Source organism: Acomys minous (assembly GCF_964271855.1).
Source record: "Acomys minous genome assembly, chromosome: 15".
In the NCBI taxonomy this organism is placed as follows: domain Eukaryota; kingdom Metazoa; phylum Chordata; class Mammalia; order Rodentia; family Muridae; genus Acomys; species Acomys minous.
The window spans coordinates 93165186-93184864 of record NC_140497.1 but is presented as its reverse complement, the minus strand read 5'-3'; the positions used below and the strand labels follow the sequence as shown (position 1 = coordinate 93184864).

The 19679-nt window shown below is 46.6% G+C and overlaps 1 protein-coding gene across 10 annotated transcripts in view; it reads right to left on the bottom strand.

Annotated features, from left to right (window-relative positions):
* The window catches only part of PTPN13 (protein tyrosine phosphatase non-receptor type 13), a 163049-nt gene extending 143633 nt beyond the window's left edge, over window positions 1-19416 (bottom strand). For 7 of the 10 annotated variants that reach the window (XM_084758209.1, XM_084758212.1, XM_084758216.1 and 4 more), the window contains exon 1: window positions 19115-19416. The gene's annotated coding sequence lies outside the window, so the exon portion shown is untranslated. The remainder of the gene's footprint in view (window positions 1-19114) is intronic. The other 3 variants (XM_084758215.1, XM_084758218.1, XM_084758210.1) reach the window with 2 other exon arrangements.
* Window positions 19417-19679: the final 263 nt, after the last annotated feature.

Below are 19679 nucleotides of genomic sequence, written 5' to 3'. Positions count from 1 at the left end.
TAGTCAAAAGTGTCAGAAATTTTGACCAATTAGGTAATGTGAGAAGACAGAAAAATGTGGTGTGCCGTGGAGGGGAGGGGGAAGAGAGAAGGTTTCATGTAGAAATTCTTTTCCCCAGCCACACATCTTTACACTCCCATGCTAAGGAGGATGAACAGGTCAGGTGGCTCCAGCAATGATTCCTCCGGGCTTCTGACACCCAGGCGGGGAGGGACCAGGGTGTAAAGGAGGAAGGTGACAGGTTCCCTCCCTCGGGGTGGTGCAGCACACAAGTTTCTTCTCTTCCAGAGACAGCTACACGTTAGATGCCGCGGCACAAACACCTGCCACGCTGACTAGCACCTGCAGGGCTCCTGCCTTCCTGCGGACAACAGAACCTTATGAAGGAGCTGCGTGAGCCAGTGAACTGCCTATCTGCCTGTGTGCCCAATTCCTAAGAACAAGAAAGAAAAGCTTTATACAGAGTGGAGGGATGACGGGTTAGCTGAGATTTACACTCTTGTGCACAAGAACTGTGGGGTGCAGAACTCTACTTCTCCAATGATGAGCAAAGTAGGGGTCCCAGCTCCCCAAGCCTTGAATCAAAGGAAGAGAAAACTTTGTAGTATGGGAAGTAACGGCTGTCAGTCAGACCAAGGGGCTGTCTTAAATGCAGGACATGCCCAGTGTGAAGCTGGTCAAAGCTGTTCCTAACAGATGTGTCTTGATAAGTTCATTGATTCCAGCCCCCAAACCAAGGTTAGAAGAGACATTTAAGTGTACAGGCTTGGAACCAGATTGTGAGGATGCAAAATGTGGGCTTCTCCAATTATTATCTATACTACTTTGAATAAATTAATTTTTACAGTTCCATCTCAATTTCTGTATCTGCAAGAAGACAACAAAACAATGTTGTAAAAGTAACTTTTAGGCCAGGCATGGTGGCACACGCCTTTAATCCCAGCACTCGGGAGGCAGAGGCAGGTGGATCAAGGCCAGCGTGGCCTACAAAGTGAGTCCAGGGTCCAGGATAGCCAAGGCTATACAGAGAAACTCTGTCTTGAAAAGCCAAAAAAAAAAAAAAAAAAAGTAACTTTTATTCGCCTGATTAACCTAGGCCTAGTCCTAGAAGCTTCCAGCCTCCTTACAATCTAATCTAGGCCTAGAATGTTTCAGCCTCTGAGACTTACTATTTAATAAACTCACCCTTTCTAGCACTTTCTGAACTCAGGCTGGCTGGTTCAACTCAGCTGTTCTGGCTCAAACTTCTCTCTGCAACTGGCTGATTCAAACTGGATTCTCTCGGCTTCCCTGAACTGCTCTGCTTGGCCTCAAACTAACTTTGGCAATCTGTTCTAATATTCTGGCTTTTCATCTTCTGGCTCGTTCTGTCTTCCCCTGTGTCTGGCGTGCTCTCTCTTTGTAAAATTGCCTCCTCTTTCATTCTCTGTGCTGCTGCCTTAAGCAGCTTCCCTTTCTCTCCTCTCTGTGAGACTTGGGCACATCTTATTCTGTCTTATCTTTCTCTGATTCGTCACTTTGTCTGCCACTCAATTAGACATCACTTTCAAACATGGGTGCTTCCTCCTACAAACTAACTTTACCTTCATTGTTTGAGATTAAAGGCCACCACGCCTGGACCTAAACTTCTCTTTACCTGAAACTTGCTCTATATCAGGCTGGCCTCGAACTCAGAGCTCTGCTTGCCTCTGTCTAGATTAAAGGCGTGTGCCGCCACCACCACCCAACGTGTCTGCATTCCAATGGAATCAAACAGACCTAGAAGGCCTTTGGACCTCTTGCCTGAGCAGCCAAGTTCGGAGTTAAAATTCCTCTACACCATGTAACATGAACTGCTTTGAGGGGTCAAAGTTTTGCAGTAAGCAGTGTATCTTAGAATTGATAATTACCGTCTAAATGTCTCTGTACAACAGTCACCTAGCCTCAAGTTCTTTCTGTTTAGTAGTAAAAGATCCTTCCTAAAGTATACAATGCATGGGAACCAATGGGCCTGCTTCACATTTAAAAAGAATCTTCCGGTGAAACATCATAATCTCTTTCTCAATTCAATAGATTCTCTGCAACCTAATAGTCTACTCAAAAAATGACCTTATTTTCTCTTACATAGTACCATTTTGGGCATCTCCTCCGGTTTCTAACCTTTATGTAAAATTTTTCATTAAAAAAAGAAAAAAGAAAAAGGAACTATGGTTATAATCATGTCTTATTTACTAACTTTTTTCTTCTTCATTGGGCATTGTGCTTCTGTCTTACCAAAGTTCACATAGGGGACGGACATGGTGGCACACACCTTTAATCCCGGCACGCGGGAAGCAGAGTTGGAGGCCAGCCTGGTCTATAAAGCGAGTCTAGGAGAGCTAAGGCTACACAGAGAAACCCTGTTTTTTTAAAAAAAAGGTTCTCATAGGAATTTAAAGAATCTTCCACTGTTCCTATTCTGTAAGGATGCTATGCTGTTCTTTATGTCACTGTACAAAAATGCAGCCAGGCGTGGTGGGGCACGCCTTTAATCCCAGGCAGAGGCAGGTGGCTCTCAAGACCAGCCTGGTCTGTAGAGTCCAGGATAACCAGGGCTTGTTACACAGAGAAACCATCTCAGAAAAACAACAACAAAGCTGTGATGAGCACCTAAATATCCACAAATTTCACTTTCTTTCTTTCATTTGTTTGTTTGTTTGTTGTTGTTTTTTTTTTTTTTTTGAGTAGGGTTTCTCTGTGTAGCCTTGGCAGCCCTGCCTGCGTCTGCCAGGCTTTCACCATTTCTTAGCTTTCCTGTCTTCCCTAGCTTTATAGGCACTCAACGCCTATAAAGTGGAGCAAGGTCTTGTACACACACAGAAGACCTCTCACTCTGCTGACAAACTGTTTTATAAACCTAGGTTAGAATGCCCAAAACTCTTCCACCTCCACACATTTTGAGATAATTTTCTAACCCTACCTTGTCACACTGCTCAATTCAAGACACTAATGACACGAGACGCTGTGGTAAAGATGCTTGGCTGTGGAGTCAGAGCCCTACGTTCAAATCCCTGTCGATGAGCAGTGTGGCCTCCCAGGGCTAATGAAATATTGTCGGACCTCTATTCTATCTATAATCTAGGGCTGATGGCAGGCGGTACTTTAGCTTGGTCTCCATTGCTGTTATAAAAACGCCAGGCCCCAAAGCATCTTGGGCTTAGATTAGAGTCCCTCGTCAGAAGCCGAGGCCAGAGCTCAAGGAAGAAACCTGGAGGCAGAAACTGATGCAGAGACCATGGTGGACCATGCCCACTGGTTTCTCTCTGAGGTGCTCAGCCCGCTTTCTTACACCTGCTGACGGGTAGTACCACCCACTGGCTGGGCCCTACTGCGCCACCTACAGGCGATCTTATGGAGACAGTTTATCGGCTGAGAGTCCTCCTCCTAGACATTTCTGACTTGGGTCAAGTTGACAAAAACCAGGCAACCAGCCACCCCAGAAGACAAGTATAAAGACAACACAACAGCCTGCGTGTCCTTTTTTTAAAAAAAAAAAAAAACAAAAACAAAAACAAACACACACACACAAACCAGGGTCTTGTTATATAGCAGACTGTCCTCAAACTCCCCACGTAACTCAAGTTGGAAATGGCCTAAAAGTTCCTGCAATCCTTCTGCCTCTGCCCCTCAAGCGCTGGGATTACAGACACGAGCCAGCATGCTTAGCTCAGATCTTCACAAGCACTCTCACTGGCTTACTATACAGCTCCGATGCTGTCAAAGCACATTTATAGACCGCTGCATCTTGAGGATAACCTGGGTTGATGCCTGGAACCCATATAAAAGGACTGAACTTCACCAAGTTAACCTCTGACCTCCACACACAGGTGGCACAATACAAGCCCCGCTTACCAATAATAACTGAATCCCTGGTTAAATCTTTCTCACACAGGTAAGAAGTAACATATTTTAAAGTTAGTTGACCAGGAGTTCATTAATGTGGGTGGTAGGCTAACATTATTCCCTCTGGAGTTTTTCTTGAGTTTTGGAAAGATGGCTCAGGTGGTAGAAATGCTTGCCAGTCCACCGCTGGGTCACACGAAATGGAAGGATAGAACCAACTTTCACAAACTGCCCTTGGACCTCCACAAATGAGCAAGGGTGCATGAGCACGCAGGCACACGCTACATGGGTGCGTGTAACGTTTCAAACCCTCAAGAAGGAGCTTTGCTTTAAAACTAATGGCAAAGGAAATGCACTAGAACACTATTAGAGACATCTCACTAATTAAGGCACTGCGTGCTGGCCCTTCATGACTTGCTAGTTAGCAGGGTATTTTAAAATCTAGTACCACAGCTTGCACTCACTACACTGTGACTCAGCGAGGTCACCATGAGCAATCAATTAAGTAGCTACAGATAGTGAAGGAATGCTGCGTGTTTCTGAAAAGGAGAAGTATACATCAGGGGCCTAAGAGAGGGCTCGATGGGTAAAGGAACTTGCCGCTAAGCCTCACAACCCAAGTTCAATCCCCAGAACTTGTATAAAGGTGGGAGAAAAGAATCAATTTTATAAAGTCGTCCCTCTGACTTCCATATATGTGCTGTGTCACACACATGAACAGATACTCATGCACACACTCACAATAAACTAAAAAGCTTTTTTAAAAAGTGCATATCAAGTACTTATTGAATTAAATTTTATTTGATGGTATACCAGATAAAATGTTTATCTGGATTTAGATTGAAAGTTAGTATTTATTTCAAAATCTTTAGAAGATAGATGCCAAGTACAATTTTAATCTCTAAGAAGAGGGCCGGAAAATTCTTTTGTAGTCAAAACAATTTTTCAGAAAGCATTACCTATTATTTTTAAGATTTGAATCCTAGTGATTATCACCATCATCAATAAATAAGCATAAAGGCTGACAGTAAAATCACTCTAAGGGCAAATTAAACCCAGCTACGATAGCAGGGCGCTGGACAACAGAAAAGGATTTTCTTTCATTTAAAGTGTTTCTGAATTTACAGCTTGTCTGATTCATTTTAAATACAAGCTCCAGGCCTAGATTAAGTGAATCGAGTGGCAATTTATCACAAAGTATTTTCAGTGAACAAATACCTCACGCAGGTTATCAAGAGTCAAGATCCTATGCCAGTTTGTTCCAACAACTGATAGGCGACAGAGGAACGTGGTTAATAAATTTAATTCAGTCAATGGCTGGCTTGTTGTGTAAATTCGCAAAGTGCTGGATAAAGCACTTTCCACTTTGCTCTACACGCCCACGCAGCCCTCCCTTGTTTCACAGGGGAAAGCTGCTCTGATTACAGGAATACCTCTACCTCAATCTCTTTCCTTTCCTTCCAGGCAGAGCCTCCCAGAGGGGCTGAGAGGGAAGCGGGGAGCCCCAGGGGTCAGGTTCTCTCTCTCTCTCTCTCTCTCTGTCTCTCTCTCAGCTACTTGTACTCTCACAGCATCTGTCCCCTTTGCCATGCTAACAAGGAAGACTGCAACGTCCCTGGTCACTGGTGACCCTTCTCAGCACACACTCCTTCTTAATCGCTTCCTCCCGCTTCCTGTACAGCCCATCAGGCCAGGGACAGGACTCTCCCACTGCCCCAGCTGGCAGGCAGTCCTCTGTCTTGTACTTGACTGACTCACGGGCCGCCAGCTCGGAATCGCTGTCCCACCTGACTCCCTAAGGCACGGGCACTGGGCATCCCCGGACTTGACTCTAGCCAGGGTCTGACCTTTTCTGCCCTCTCTCTCTCCTCACTGCCTCAGACTCTGGCTTGACACTTCCTGGCTCTGCTCTAGGACACAACAAGCTCATTCCCAGTCTGGCCAGTCTACTGATGTTTTCGGGGCTGGGCTCCCAGGCCCTGCGTCCCACATGAGTCCTTTCATTTCATCAGCCCACGCCTTGTGAGAACGTTTACTGTGCTTATTACCGGGCAGCAAATGGTGTCTTCCTATCTTTTCTCTGCCTCAGCACGAGGGCACACTTCCTAGGCTCCAGCCCAGCCTCTGCCTCAGCACGAGGGCACACTTCCTAGGCTCCAGCCTCAAGGGCACACTTCCTAGGCTCCAGCCTCAAGGGCACACTTCCTAGGCTCCAGCCCAGCCTCTGCCTCAGCTCGAGGGCACACTTCCTAGGCTCCAGCCTCGCCTCTGCCTCAGCTCGAGGGCACACTTCCTAGGCTCCAGCCCAGCCTCTGCCTCAACACGAGGGCACACTTCCTAGGCTCCAGCCCAGCCTCTGCCTCAACACGAGGGCACACTTCCTAGGCTCCAGCCCAGCCTCTGCCTCAGCACGAGGGCACACTTCCTAGGCTCCAGCCCAGCCTCTGCCTCAATACGAGGGCACACTTCCTAGGCTCCAGCCCAGCCTCTGCCTCAACACGAGGGCACACTTCCTAGGCTCCAGCCTCGAGGGCACACTTCCTAGGCTCCAGCCTCGCCTCTGCCTCAGCTCGAGGGCATACTTCCTAGGCTCCAGCCCAGCCTCTGCCTCAGCACGAGGGCACACTTCCTAGGCTCCAGCCCAGCCTCTGGCTCAGCACGAGGGCACACTTCCTAGGCTCCAGCCCAGCCTCTGGCTCAGCACGAGGGCACACTTCCTAGGCTCCAGCCTCGCCTCTGCCTCAGCACAAGGGCACACTTCCTAGGCTCCTGCTTCCTCAAGTGTACAGAAAAGGGAAACAGAAGCCGAGAATTCGTATAAACCCAACTGGTAGACTTGTCCAATCACTTATAAATTTGCCGCTTACATATGAAGTAGATATTATTCTTCCACTTTCCAAAACAAACTCAGAAGAAGACTATGCAAAACCACTCGACTGAAAGCTAGCCCTCACACTCAGGACTCTGAGCCCTCTGCTCCACTGCGCGTCCCAACCTCTTTGTGTGAGAACAAGCAAAGCACGGCCCTCGGAACTCCAGTCCCACTAAATGTTTATCGATGGCCACAGATAGACACTGACTCGTTTTGTTAAATTGTTAGCGCTAACTCGTTTTAGCGGGTCAGTAGTCGGCCAAGTGCTGATGGATCAAATGCATGAATGAATCACAAACTTCCAAGAATGAAATACCAAATAATGCAAAGAACAAAGGCACCAAATGGTCTTACGGGCGTAAGCTAGCCTTCCTGAGGAACGTGTGCAGTGGTCAAGGTTCCCACTGGAAGCCCTGTGTGTGGTCACAAACATAATCCTAGCTCCGTGGAGATTGATAAGGAAGATCAAAGAATTCAAGGCCAGTCTGGGTTACAAGATACTGGCTCTCAAAAACAGACACACACACGATGTTCAATCCAGAGAGAAGAGAGATTTGGATCCCCAATATCTACTATAAACTGTTTTAGGACAACCAAACACCCAGCAAAAAACCCTATAATTTTCAGTTTCCCTGTCAAGTAAGGGTTGCCAAGAGGAACGGAAGCCACTGAGTAAGGAAAAGCATACTACGTAAAATTTCCCACTTCATCCATCTCGCACTGCCTGCAAGGGTGACACTTCCAACAGGATGTTGGCAGCCATTTTGCAACCATGAAGCCATTTTGAGGATGAAAGCCATGTAGCTAGCATAGAACTGGAGAAGGAAAACAGATGTCTAGAGTCAACGCCGTACTCAGAAGCTGCCAAACCAGCTCCCAGGACCGTGCCCGGATCCCTCATTAGTCAAGGAAAAGCCTAGCCCTCCACAGCCCAGTCCACATGAGGCTCCTTGCGTCAGCTCCCCACTGCAGTTTCCCACCGTGTGAGGTACCAAGCAGTTCGCTGAGGAGGGTCTTGGAAAGAGTGAGTACAGTGACTACCTGGAGGGGTAGACTCATCCTGGTGTGTCACCCGTGACTGGCAGGGGCCACTTAGAAGCTGAACACGCTGCCATGGCTAAGCCCAGGTCCACAGCGTACAGCCTCAGGACTGTTCTGGAGAGCGAGCGCTGACTGGCTGCTCATCCGCGGCGGTCCTGTCTCGAACCCCCTTGGGCAGAAGGACAACAGCCCTGCTCCAATGGAATCCTGAGTTACATCCGAACTGTATCTTCCTTAGATCTTAGCATTCCTTTCAAGTAGAAGGCTTGGTGAGCTCAAGTAAACTTCATGAAAGATTTACAGGGAATGTTATTTAAAATACCTCCATTTACTTCTTGGTTGGTACAGAGTGTGACATGTTATGTAACACCATTAAAATACTTTGTTGAAAAGTTTTAAGTAGCTGGGCAAGGTGGTACACGCCTTGAATCTCAGCACTCGGAAAGCACAGGCTGGATGATCTCAGCCAGTGCAAGGCCAACTTGATCTTCTACATACCTAGTTCCAGGACAACCAGGCCTACACAGAGACCCAGTTTCAAAAAATAAAAATAAAATAAGTAAATTCCCAGCCTGGTGGTGGTGGCACATACCTGTAATCTCAGCACTCAGGAGGCAAAGGCAGGTGGATCTCTCTGAGTTCGAAGCCAGGCTGGTCTACAGAGTGAATTCCAGGACAGCCACGGCTACACAAAGAAACCCAATCTCAAAATAAATAAATAAATAAATAAATAAATAAATAAATAAAAAACAAAAAAGTAATTTCCCATTTGTACCTTTGTTTGTTTGTTTCTGAGATAGGGTTTCTCTGTGTAGCCTTGGCTGTCTTGGACCCTCTTTGTAGACCAGGCTGGCCTCGAACTCACAGAGATCCATCTGCTTCTACCTCCCAATGCTGGGATTACAGGCGTGTGCCACCACCGCCCGGATCCCATTTGTGCCTTAATATTGGAGAATCTATTTGAAATCTCTTCCCTGGATAGATGCCTGTTCACTGTGCTAGAAAGTCTGTGCTCTAAACATGAACACAGGAGAAAACCCTGGCCTGAGTGTTGACTGGCATTACTGGGACGGTGTGGCAGCACTTACCACTCACTCTTACATTGGACTCTTATGTTGGAGCTAGGGATACAAGGCACTCAGTCAGCAGGGCTGAACACAGTAGGTCATGGTGTGGTTTGTTCCTTGTAGATCCGAAGCCTCCAATGAAGACTTCCTTTACAGTTGCTGAATTACTGTCTTAATTATTTCAGATTTTAAAAGGCTGCTATTCCTAACTTACTAGATGAATTACGGCTAAAAGTGTTATTTTTAAGGCCATATATTTTCCTTGCCATAAACTTATTTCTTGAGTTTATGTTTTACATAGAAAAATAGCATAAAACTAAAACAGCCTGTGAGAGAACTGAGTTTATCAATATTACATTCAAATTAGTCCATGAGATTACAATCAGCTCGCATCAGGACAAGTGCAAGATACAGAGAGGAACCCCACAGATTACTCAAAACTGAAATTATTCTTGCATGAAACCAATTATTATCTTCCTCTCAAAGTTGGCTTATATTACACTACTCAGGTACATATTTTAAATACTAAGTGTTTACTTCAGTTGGATAGCTGAAATATTTACAGGTTATACTTTTTCAAGAGGGGAAAATAACATAGTAGCAGAGAAACTAAGTTTCTTAAAAGAGGTCTCTTACTTTAAATATTTCCCAGATGATCTTTCTTCAAAATACAAAGCAAAAGGCAACTTTTAAGTGTTAAAAGTGTGGTTTATTAGCCTGATTTGTCATCCCCAGAACCTTACTGCCTCTGTCTGCTAGCCTACTCCTAGTCCTGGAAGCTTCTAGCCTCCTTACAATCTAATCTAGGCCCAGAATGTTTTCAGCGTCTGAGACTTAATGCTGAGTAAGCTCACCCTTACTTGTTCTTTCTGAACTCTGGCTGGCTGGTTCAACTTGGCTGTTCTTGCTCAAACTCCTCTCCAAGCTGACTGATTCAATCCGGCTTTTCTTGGCTTCTCACTGAATTGCTCTGCTTGGCCTCAAGCTAATTCAAGCAATCTGTTCTAATCTTCCAGTTCCATCTCGTCCTCTGGCTTGTTCTCTATTCAACCTCATTCTGTGGAACTTTGCCGGTAAAAAACTGCCTCTGAATTCCAACTGAGCTGCCATGAATTCAACTCCACTGCATTGCCTCAAACTCCAAGATCCACCTACCTCATGTCCTGAGTGCTGGGATTAAAGGCATGTACCACCACTCCTGGACCTAAGGTTTATTTAACCTGAAACTTGTAAGTCAGTATTGTGCATCAATATTTATCATATCTTATCATTATTAACTTAAAACATCTATCTAGACCTAAAAACATCTGAAGCCCTAAACAACTAAACTTAGTTGTAAAACTAAACTAACTGGTCTTCAACCCCATCAGAGTCTTGAGAAGGAATAAAATTAACAAACAGGAAGTGCAGGTTAGCAGCTTCCAAAATGAGAAAATGACAGAGACAGTTTGCTGCCTGATCAGTCACCAAAACCTCTCAATAACATTGGAGCATCATCTTCAGCCTTCTGGCCCAGTATATCTTACAGACATGGCTGTCTTTTTTTTTTTTTTTCCTCCACGAATATACTACATATGGTGGTACACACTATAATCCCATCCCTGAGGCAGGTGGATCTGGAGTTCAAGGTCAACCTAGGCTGTTTGTAGCCACTATGGAGTATACTATAAACAAAAAAATACAGTGTCTATGGAACCCAATATTCTGCATGCAACACTGTATCACCCAAGGGGAAAGAGTATATGAAAAAAAGAATAATCTACCAAGAGAATGAGTTTTAATTGAAATTAATATTTTTTTTCTTCTTACTTTTCAAGGTAGGGTTTCTCTGTATAATAGCCCTGGCTGTCATAGACTTGCTTTGTAGACCAGGCTGGCTTTGAACTCACAGAGATCTGCCTGCCTCTGCCTCCTGGTTGCTGGGATTATAGGCGTGTGCTACCACACCCAGCACCATTTCATTTATAGTAAGAGTACATTAAGGACATCCTTTTAGGTGTTCTGAATAGGCGTGTGGGAGGTGACTGATACACATATCAGTGGGGGGCACGTGGCAGTCGCCATTCAAATAAAGGTTTGATGTCAGCTTCCAACTTTCTAAAATTCTGTGAGAATCGTATTTCTTTCTACTCTAAAGGGAAGGCTTTCCCAGAGTAGAGGTAGGGGACAAAGTCACTCTTAAATCTGTGTGCTCGTGTTAATACCAAGTAAGAGTTTGCTTTTGAAATTTTAATCATGTTATTTGACAACAAAGAGTCTTCATGGGAGCCAAAAAGAAAAAAAGAAAAAAGAGTATTCCTTCAAAAGGAAACCCTCTGATCTGTTCCCAGCACGGAGGCAGAATGATGACTGTTTCTGGTTTTGGCGCTTGGGACATTACATCTAAACATGTGAAGCTCAGCATCTCAGAGGAATTAAACTTTTCAGTTGGATTTACAGCCCTCAAGAGAAGAACAAAGTTAGAGCCAGGTAACAATGCAAAGAGGTAACCCTGGCGTCCAATGTGTGCTGTGGAGATCTGCCTTAAGAGAGGAGACACAGTAGTAGCAGGTAAGGGGGTGGTGGTGGAAGGCAAGGACTGGGAGAGTTCATCAAAACAGGGGCAATGAAAACCCATTCAATAACACAATTTAAAACCATACAAGAGTCTGAAAGCAAAGACCTAGAAAGGACAGTCACGACTAAAAATACTCAGTGCCAACTGGGCATGGTAGCAATCAGATTAATGTGAGTTCCAGGCCAGCCTGGTCTACAAAGTGAGTCTAGGACAGTCAAGGCTGCAAAGAAACTCTGTCTGGAAAAACAAACAGCCAGGCATGGTGGCACACGCCTTTAATTCCTGCACTTGGGAGGCAGAGGCAGGTGGATCTTTGTGAGTTCGAGGCCAGCCTGGTCTACAAAGTGAGTCCAGAACAGCCAAGGCTACAGAGAAACACTGTCAAAAAGAAAGAAACAAACAAACAAATGGCAACAACAACAAAAACCAGTGCCAGATGTGGGTACCTCAGTAGGTCCCAAACGCCCGAAAAAGCAATGCCGAGTCTCACCGTTCCTCTTGGGTACTGGGCTGGCCACCTGGGAAGAGGATCTGCCCTGCAAGCATGTCTTGAGGCATTTCTTCTTTACTAGTTTCAGTAGGAGGGCCCACTGTAGGTGCTACACTCCTGGGCAGCTGGCCCTGAGTTGTATTTTAAAAGTTGCCGCAAAAGTAAATAGGTAGCACTCCTTTGTGGCCTCCACTTCAGTCCTGCCTCGACTTCCCTCAATGGTGAACTACGCAAGTGTGAGTTAAATAAACCCTTCCCTCCAAAGTGGATTTTTGTTAGTGTGTTATACCACAGCAAGAAAAAGCTAAGAAAGTTCTTAAGAGCATATTGGTGAAAACACCACACACCTTGGGCACAAGACAGAGAGACACCAAGCTGGAACTGAGCTAGAAGCAGTGTCCCTGCTGGTTTTCAGTGTCGCATAGTGTTACAAGGCCACCAGGAAGAAGAGCATCCATGGCCTTATCCCGTAGAACATTAGACAGTCCAATACCAACCAACCAGGCCGGATGGATGCAACAGTGGCGCAGCTGTTATGGGGTAAGCAACTGCTTAGTGACTGCATCTGAGTCCGGTTCCGAAAGAGGGTATCCATGCCTAGTACTATAAGCCAATAATAAAGGAGAACTTGGGCCTATCCCTTCTGCTTGGCTTAATCAATACCATCCAGTCACACTCTAAACATCAATGTCCATACCCACAAAGGAAGGCTGCTTAGCCTTAACCAGAGAAACATCCTGACTCTTCTTTTTTTTTTAAGATTTATTTTTATTTATAATTTATACAGTATTCTTCCCAAATGTGCACCTACACACCAGAAGAGGGTACCAGATATCATTGTAGATGGTTGTGAGCCCCAATGTGGTTGCTGGGAATTGAACTCAGGACCTTTGGATGAACCGCCAGTGCTCTGAGCCATCTCCCCAGCCTTATCCTGACTCTTCTATTGCTGTGATAACGCTGTGACTTTTGCCTTACAGTTCTGGAGGGAAAGGGATCCACCACACCAAAGAGGCAGGCAGGAGGCATGGTGGCTGGAGCCGTAACCTGAGGGCTCATCTTGAACCATCAGCAGGAGGCAGAAAGAAAAAAATTAGGAATGGCACATGGCTTTGAAAGCTCAAAGCCAGACCCCAGAGACACCCTTCATCCTGCGAGGCCACCCCGCCTAAACATACCCCAACAGCACCAAATAGAAACATCAGAGCCTGTAAGAACATTCTCATCCAAACCTATGGCTGCACAAGATGCTGATACTAAAGGGCACTGGAGGGCTTGGCCCCCAGTTACGCCACCATTCTCTGGCACAGTGACCATTGTATAATGGGGACAGAGGATGTAAAAGCTAGAAGATACAGAGAAAGGTCACACAATGCTATTTTCTTCTTCTTCTCTCCTCGCCCCTCCCTTCTTCCTGCCCCCCCCCCCCCAGACAGGGTTTCTTTTTGTAGCCCTGGCTGTCCTGGACTTGCCTTATAGACCAGGCTGGCCTTGAACTCACAGCTCACAGTGATCTGCCTGCCTCCGCCTCCCAAGTGCTGGGATTAAAGGTGTGTGCCACCATGCCTGCCTCACAATGCTATTTTCTAAGCATGACATGGGAGCTGTACCTAATGGCACCAGGCCTATACACACTGCATTCACCAGCCAAGCGTGGTGGCATACACCTTTAATCCCAGCACTCGGGAGGCAGAGGCAGGTGAATTGCTGTGAGGTCGAGACCAGCCTGGTCTACAAAGTGAGTCCAGGATGGCCCAGGCTACACAGAGAAACCCTGTCTGGGAGCGGGGGGAGTGGGTCTTCCAACTTAAGATGATTTAATTAAAGGGGAGAAAAACCCTCACAGGTGTACTCAGCCATTTGGTTTTTACTTAATGACCAAGAACCCCTCACACAGCACGTGGGAGGCAAGAAGGCACAGTAACTGCAAACACACTGGAGAGCACACACCAGGCTCCCGTGGATAGTTCAGAACCTGTGCTCACACAGACAGCCCTGGTTAAACTCTGTGAGATACAAAACAGAAGGTCGAGAACATGGGAAAGAGGTTTGTAGGGAAAGGGGGGGGGGGCAGGTGTGGAAAGGAAACAGAGATGAGGACATCATAACTGGGATGCACGGGACATTTAAGCGGGTTTGTCAAAGGACAAGATATATTGATAAAACAAAACCCACCCACCCCCAAAAGTTATGGTGTTTATCTTTTTTTTCCCCCCTTCAATGTTACTCCAAACAATTTATTGAGAGTGCTATTTAAATAAAATGCAAGACGGTGGCTGGGGATACAGCCTAGTGGTAGGGAGCTTAGGTAAGTTTTTTTTTATTTATTCATATTATATTGCAATGGTTATCCCATCTCTTGTATCCTCCCATTCCTCCCTCCTTCCCATTTTCCCCTATCTTTTCTTAAAAGAATGATTTTGGAGGGCTGGAGACGGCTCAGTGGCTTTTACGCTTGCTGCTCTTTCAGAGGACCCAGGTTCAGTTGTCAGCACCCACATGAAGGCTTACAAGTGTCTGGAACTCCATTTCCAGGGTACCCAATGCCTCTTTTCTGGACTCCATAGACCGTACACAAACACACTATACACACATACATGTACATACATGTACATACATACATGTATGCAAACCACTCAGACACACAAATTCAGCGGTTCTTAGAAAACAGCTGCTTCAAGGAATGGAGTCAGTGCTTGCCTAACATAAGCAAGGTTCCAAGTTTGGCCCAACCCCGGGGGAAGACAGTAAATAGGACTGAAGTTTAAATTATAAATATGAAGAAACATGACTCAGAGAAGATGCGCACACAGATTCTTCCATGAACAAACATACATACAGACGACTATGGCATCCAAATACCGCTCACTGCCTTTATGAGAAATGAAGTTTCTACACTGGTTCCCAAGGTGTCCTATGATGTAATCAGGGTGTCTGTATCTCACCCTAAGGACTGTTTTATTTAATATGGACTGATGTTTGAGCATAAAGTGTTAAAGTCTATCTAAGTGACTCTACGGTACAGTGTGGCTAGAAAGAGCGTTAGAAATGAGGCACAGCTGCTAGATGAGGAAGACCCCAGACTTAACAACAACAACAACAACAACAACAACAGCAAAGACTTTGATACTAAGTGAGTTACACAGTCTGGATAATGGTTCTCAACCTGTGGGTCTTGACCCTTTTAGGGGTCACATGTATCTTGGGTATCAGATATTCACATCATGATTCAGAACAGTAGCAAACTTAGTTATAGAACAGCAATGAAATAATTTTATGGTTGAGGTCCTGTACTGAGGAACTGTATTAAAAAAGCCACAGTGTTAGGAAGGTTGAGACACTCAAGAGATGACCTGAGGAGACAGTCACAGCTTCTAAAGTTACGAATGCTACGTCGTTCTAAGAAAGGTTAGCAAGGAGGCACACAAGCAAAACAGGACTGTGTCAACTTGCACTTAACCATGTCTGCACATACTTAATTTCATCTGCAAACTAAACTTGAGGTAGACCCTTAAATTATTTACAGCTGACAGATGTAGACTCAGAAGGTCTCTGGGATTCAGACGCGTCTGCCAGACAGTCAGGCCCTGTGAGCCCTTCAGCACAGGCTCTGCTCCAGGCTGGCGGCAGGAAAACATAGTCACACTTTTCCATTGTGAAAACAAAACTACAGAAAAGCAAGTTTCTTTGGTCAAGCATTTAAACAAGTTGACAGGCCAGCCCGTTCCTAAAGTTCCTGTGTCAGACAGCAAGCTAAGGGGGAGCAGGCGAAGTTTAAGGGCCATCTCTACACCAAATGAGATCTCTTAAGAGTTACTATTTTGTAAATAATTAAACAATTGGTTTCCTACTGTTTCACAGCTATTAATGATGGCCACACATGTGGGAATGGGAGTGGATAGAAGAGAGTATTTGCTCATGACAGAAGAATAGAAGGGTCTAGAGCCAGGCGTGGTGGCGCACGCCTTTAATCCCAGCACTCGGGAGGCAGAGGCAGGTGGATCTCCATGAGTTTGAGGCCAACCTGGACTACAGAGCGAGTTACAGCCAGAGCTGTTAAACAGAGAAAACCTGTCTCAAAAAACAAAAACAAAAAACAACCAAAAAGAAACTTTTCACAAGCCAGGCGTGGTGGCGCATGACTATAATCCCAGCACTCTGTGGGACAGAGGCAGGCAGATCTCTGAGTTAAAAGGCCAGCCTGGTCTACAAATCGAGACCAGGACAGAGGGGAAAAAAATCCATTTTCACTTTTTCCTAGACTCAATAATTACTTAAGGCCTCCTCTATCGATGTAGCTTGCTCAATAGTTCTGATGACATCCAAAACTTCTAAGTTTAACTTAGCTTTATTAAAAGTCATTCAATTTACTGATGAAAAACTATCTTTTAAAATTTTCCGTGTGCTAGATCCACAGTGTTTCTCTTGTAGTCCTGGTTGTCCTGGACTCTACTGTAAACCAGGCTGGTGCCCACTTTAATTTTTTTTTTTTTTTTTTTTTTTTTGGTTTTTCGAGACAGAGTCTCTCTGTGTAGCCTTGGCTGTCCTGGACTCACTTTGTAGACCAGGCTGGCCTCAAACTCACAGTGATCCACCTGCCTCTGCCTCCCGAGTGCTGGGATTAAAGGCGTGCGCCACCACGCCCGGCTACCCACTTTAATTTTTAAATGGAAAAAAACTTGCAGAAAAGGAGGAGGAGGAGCAGGCACTGGGGTAGGGAGAATCCAGGGGTGCAAATGTCCCACCTTTCTCATTATAGAGGACCTGTCAATCCTAAACTTCAGTGTCTTTCCTCCTTTCCCAGACTCTGACCTTTTAAAGTGACAGGAACTCATAGTCACAAGGCTGCATCTGAGGACTGACAGCAATGCTTTCAGCCTTTGCCTCCTGAGTGCTGGGATTAAAGGCATGCACCACCACACCCAGGATTTTTTGGTTTGTTTGTTTGTTTTTGTTTAGCTGTAGTCTAATGACTTCCCAAGAGCTGACAAATGTACTGGCTTACAGTAAGGTTGTGTTTCGTTTCCATTTTAAATATCATTAATTATAACTTGGCTACACTATAAAAGTGATGCACATTTTACTTTTTAAAATGGCAGAAAGGTAAAGGCAGGTGGATCACTGTGAGTTGGAGGATAGCCTGGTCTACAAATGAGTCCAGGACAGCCATGGCTACACAGAGAAATCGTCTGGAAAAGGAAAAAAAAAAAAAAAAAAAAAAAAAAAGGAAAAAGAAGTTGCAGTTTTCCCAGATACTCTTTTTCTACAATACACTGGAGACTGGACAAGAAGAGATGGAGAAACAGCCTGCTGTTAAAGCACAGCCAGCACTGCTCACCCACCCAACTTTTATTTAATCAGTTAAAGGTGAAACATTGCTAGACTCTTTTCTCTTAAATAAAAGATAAGCCCTGTAAGATAAAGCACAAGGGTAGTATGGAGCTCAGCCACAGAGCACCCACCTAGCCTGGGCAAGGCCCTGGGTTCCCCCAACACTCTCCCTTCTCCATGTGAAAGACAACCGAACACCTATTATCTACCCCCAAACAAACGGCTAGCCAATTCTCCCTTGAAATCCTGCATTGAAGAGGCATCTTTAAAAACAAACAGAAAGATAAAACAAGTTTTACAACTTTTGGCACCCCACTGAGGTCGGCTGTCGTGGAGCTCAGATCTGCCCTTAGTAAACTGACCCTGCTTTTAGTGTGTGTGTGTGTGTGTGTGTGTGTGTGTGTGTGTGTGTGTGTGTGTGTGTGTGTGTGTGTGTGTGTGTGTGTGTGTGTGTGTTTGGGTGAGGTGGGGGTTTGGAAAGTAGGAAAGTATTGGTGGGTCAATGTGAATTCAAGGAGAAATCTACAGAATGGTAAAGGAGGTCACAGCGCTCTGATGTTGAAAGTGAAAGAGGCTATAAAATGTATCCTTTTTCTTAACTAATCCTTAATAGTTTCTACTCTTAAACTCCCTTCTCCCCAGAGGCGCTCCTCCCAGGAAACCTGGAGAACACTGAATTTAGAACAATGTTACAAAAACACTGCAAAGCACACTTATGGCCGGATGGCATGGTACTTATCTGTATGAATGTATCAATTTATTGAGTCATTATCTTCATGAAGTTAGTGTAAAAAATAAAGTTGTGTGTGTGTGTGTGTGTGTTTCTTTTTAATTGCTTCAAATGAAAAAATAATTTGTAGCTCGTCACCACTACAGGCATCCAATGAGAAAGAAGAAGTTTTTCACCCCGACCCAGCCAAGCCATTTCAGGAATTTGGGAAAATACCAACGCCTGTTTCATAATACAGGTACTTTTTTTTTTTTACCCCCTTCCCATCCTTTAATAAGCTCTCTAGATAGACCTTTTTAAATCTTCCTAATTAGTTAGCAGCGTCCTTTAACCCACAGGTCAGGTGTCCCACATTTTGTGTAGGACCCCGCCTTGAAAACAAACCCGATTGCCCCATTTTCGGAGAGGTAAACTCGGCTCCAGGCAGCTACCTATGAAGTCACCGCGTTTGTTATTTCAAGGATGCAATTAAGCGAAAATGACAGAAGGCTGTCTAAAAGATTAGTCGCAAATATGGGGAGGTGTCGGTCTTACACAGGTTAAGGCCAAAGAAACCTGCCCTGCTCTAACTCGCTCCTGGGGCTCCCTACCCTCCCTTCTCTAACACACAACAGAAGGAAATTAAATTTCCAAAGTTCCTTGACTTTGGCTTAACTTTTAACTTTGCTTCTCTCCGCTCACGCAACGAGCAAAGTGGAGAAAGGAAGCCTGGCCTGGAGCAAAGAGAAGCAAACTAAATAGAAGAGCTTCATCAGGCAGGCAGTGTCTCCCTGTCGTCGCCCGCCCCCCGCCCCCCCGCGCCCCCACCCCCTTCTCCGAGCCCTTACACAGACACATTCTTCTGGGCGGCCTCTTTAACCACACCATCTCCACAATCATTTGCAGAAATTAGAAACAGACTCCGGGAGCCCTTCCCTCCTCAGCGCGCTCCGCGCCGGGCTGTCCACATCAGCTCCACGGGGGCAGTGTCACTCGCTGTGACCCACAGCCAGTCGCTCCCACTCGTGGAGGGGGGAGGGGGGATGTCCGCCTAGGTGAGAGCGCAGGTCGTGCTCCCCACCCTCGGCGCACCAGGCACCCCACCACCCGAGCCCATGGGAAACGAGGGGACGTCCCAGAGGCCCGCACATCCCACCGACCCGGCCCGGCCGCGCGTGCTTCTTACCGGCGCGTGGGGAGCCCCGGTGCGGCGACCGGAGCGCAGCGCGCGGGCGCCGAGAGCCGCCGCCTCTTCTTCCCGGAGCTGCTTCGGGCGTGCGCGGAAAAGGGTCGGCGGCGGCGAGAGAAGCAGCATCGCCGGGAGGCGACCCCTGCCGAGCTCCCGCCGGCCCGCGGCGACTCCGCAGCGCCTCAACGACGGCCGCCCCCGCGCGGCGCTGCCCAGGCGGCTGAGGCGGACGGAGGGGCCCCGGAGCGCTGCTCGGCTGCCGCGCGGAGACCTCGGGGCACTGTGACCATGGTGTGTGTCACCCTCGCCGCGGCGCCGCCGGCCGAGCTCCTCGCGCCGCGCGGCTCCTCCCTCGGCCCGACGCGCCGGCCCCGCCCCCCGGGGCTGTCACTCAAACCCGCCCGCGCGCGGACAGGACCGCTGGTCTCAGACCCCGGCGCTCCGCTCCGCCTCATTGGTCCGCCTGGCGCCCCGCCCCTGCCGTGTCCCTTGGGACGGAGTCGCTGGGGTGACCAGCGCCCCGGTCGCCATGACAACCGGTGCCTTGGGCCTGGGCTCCCGG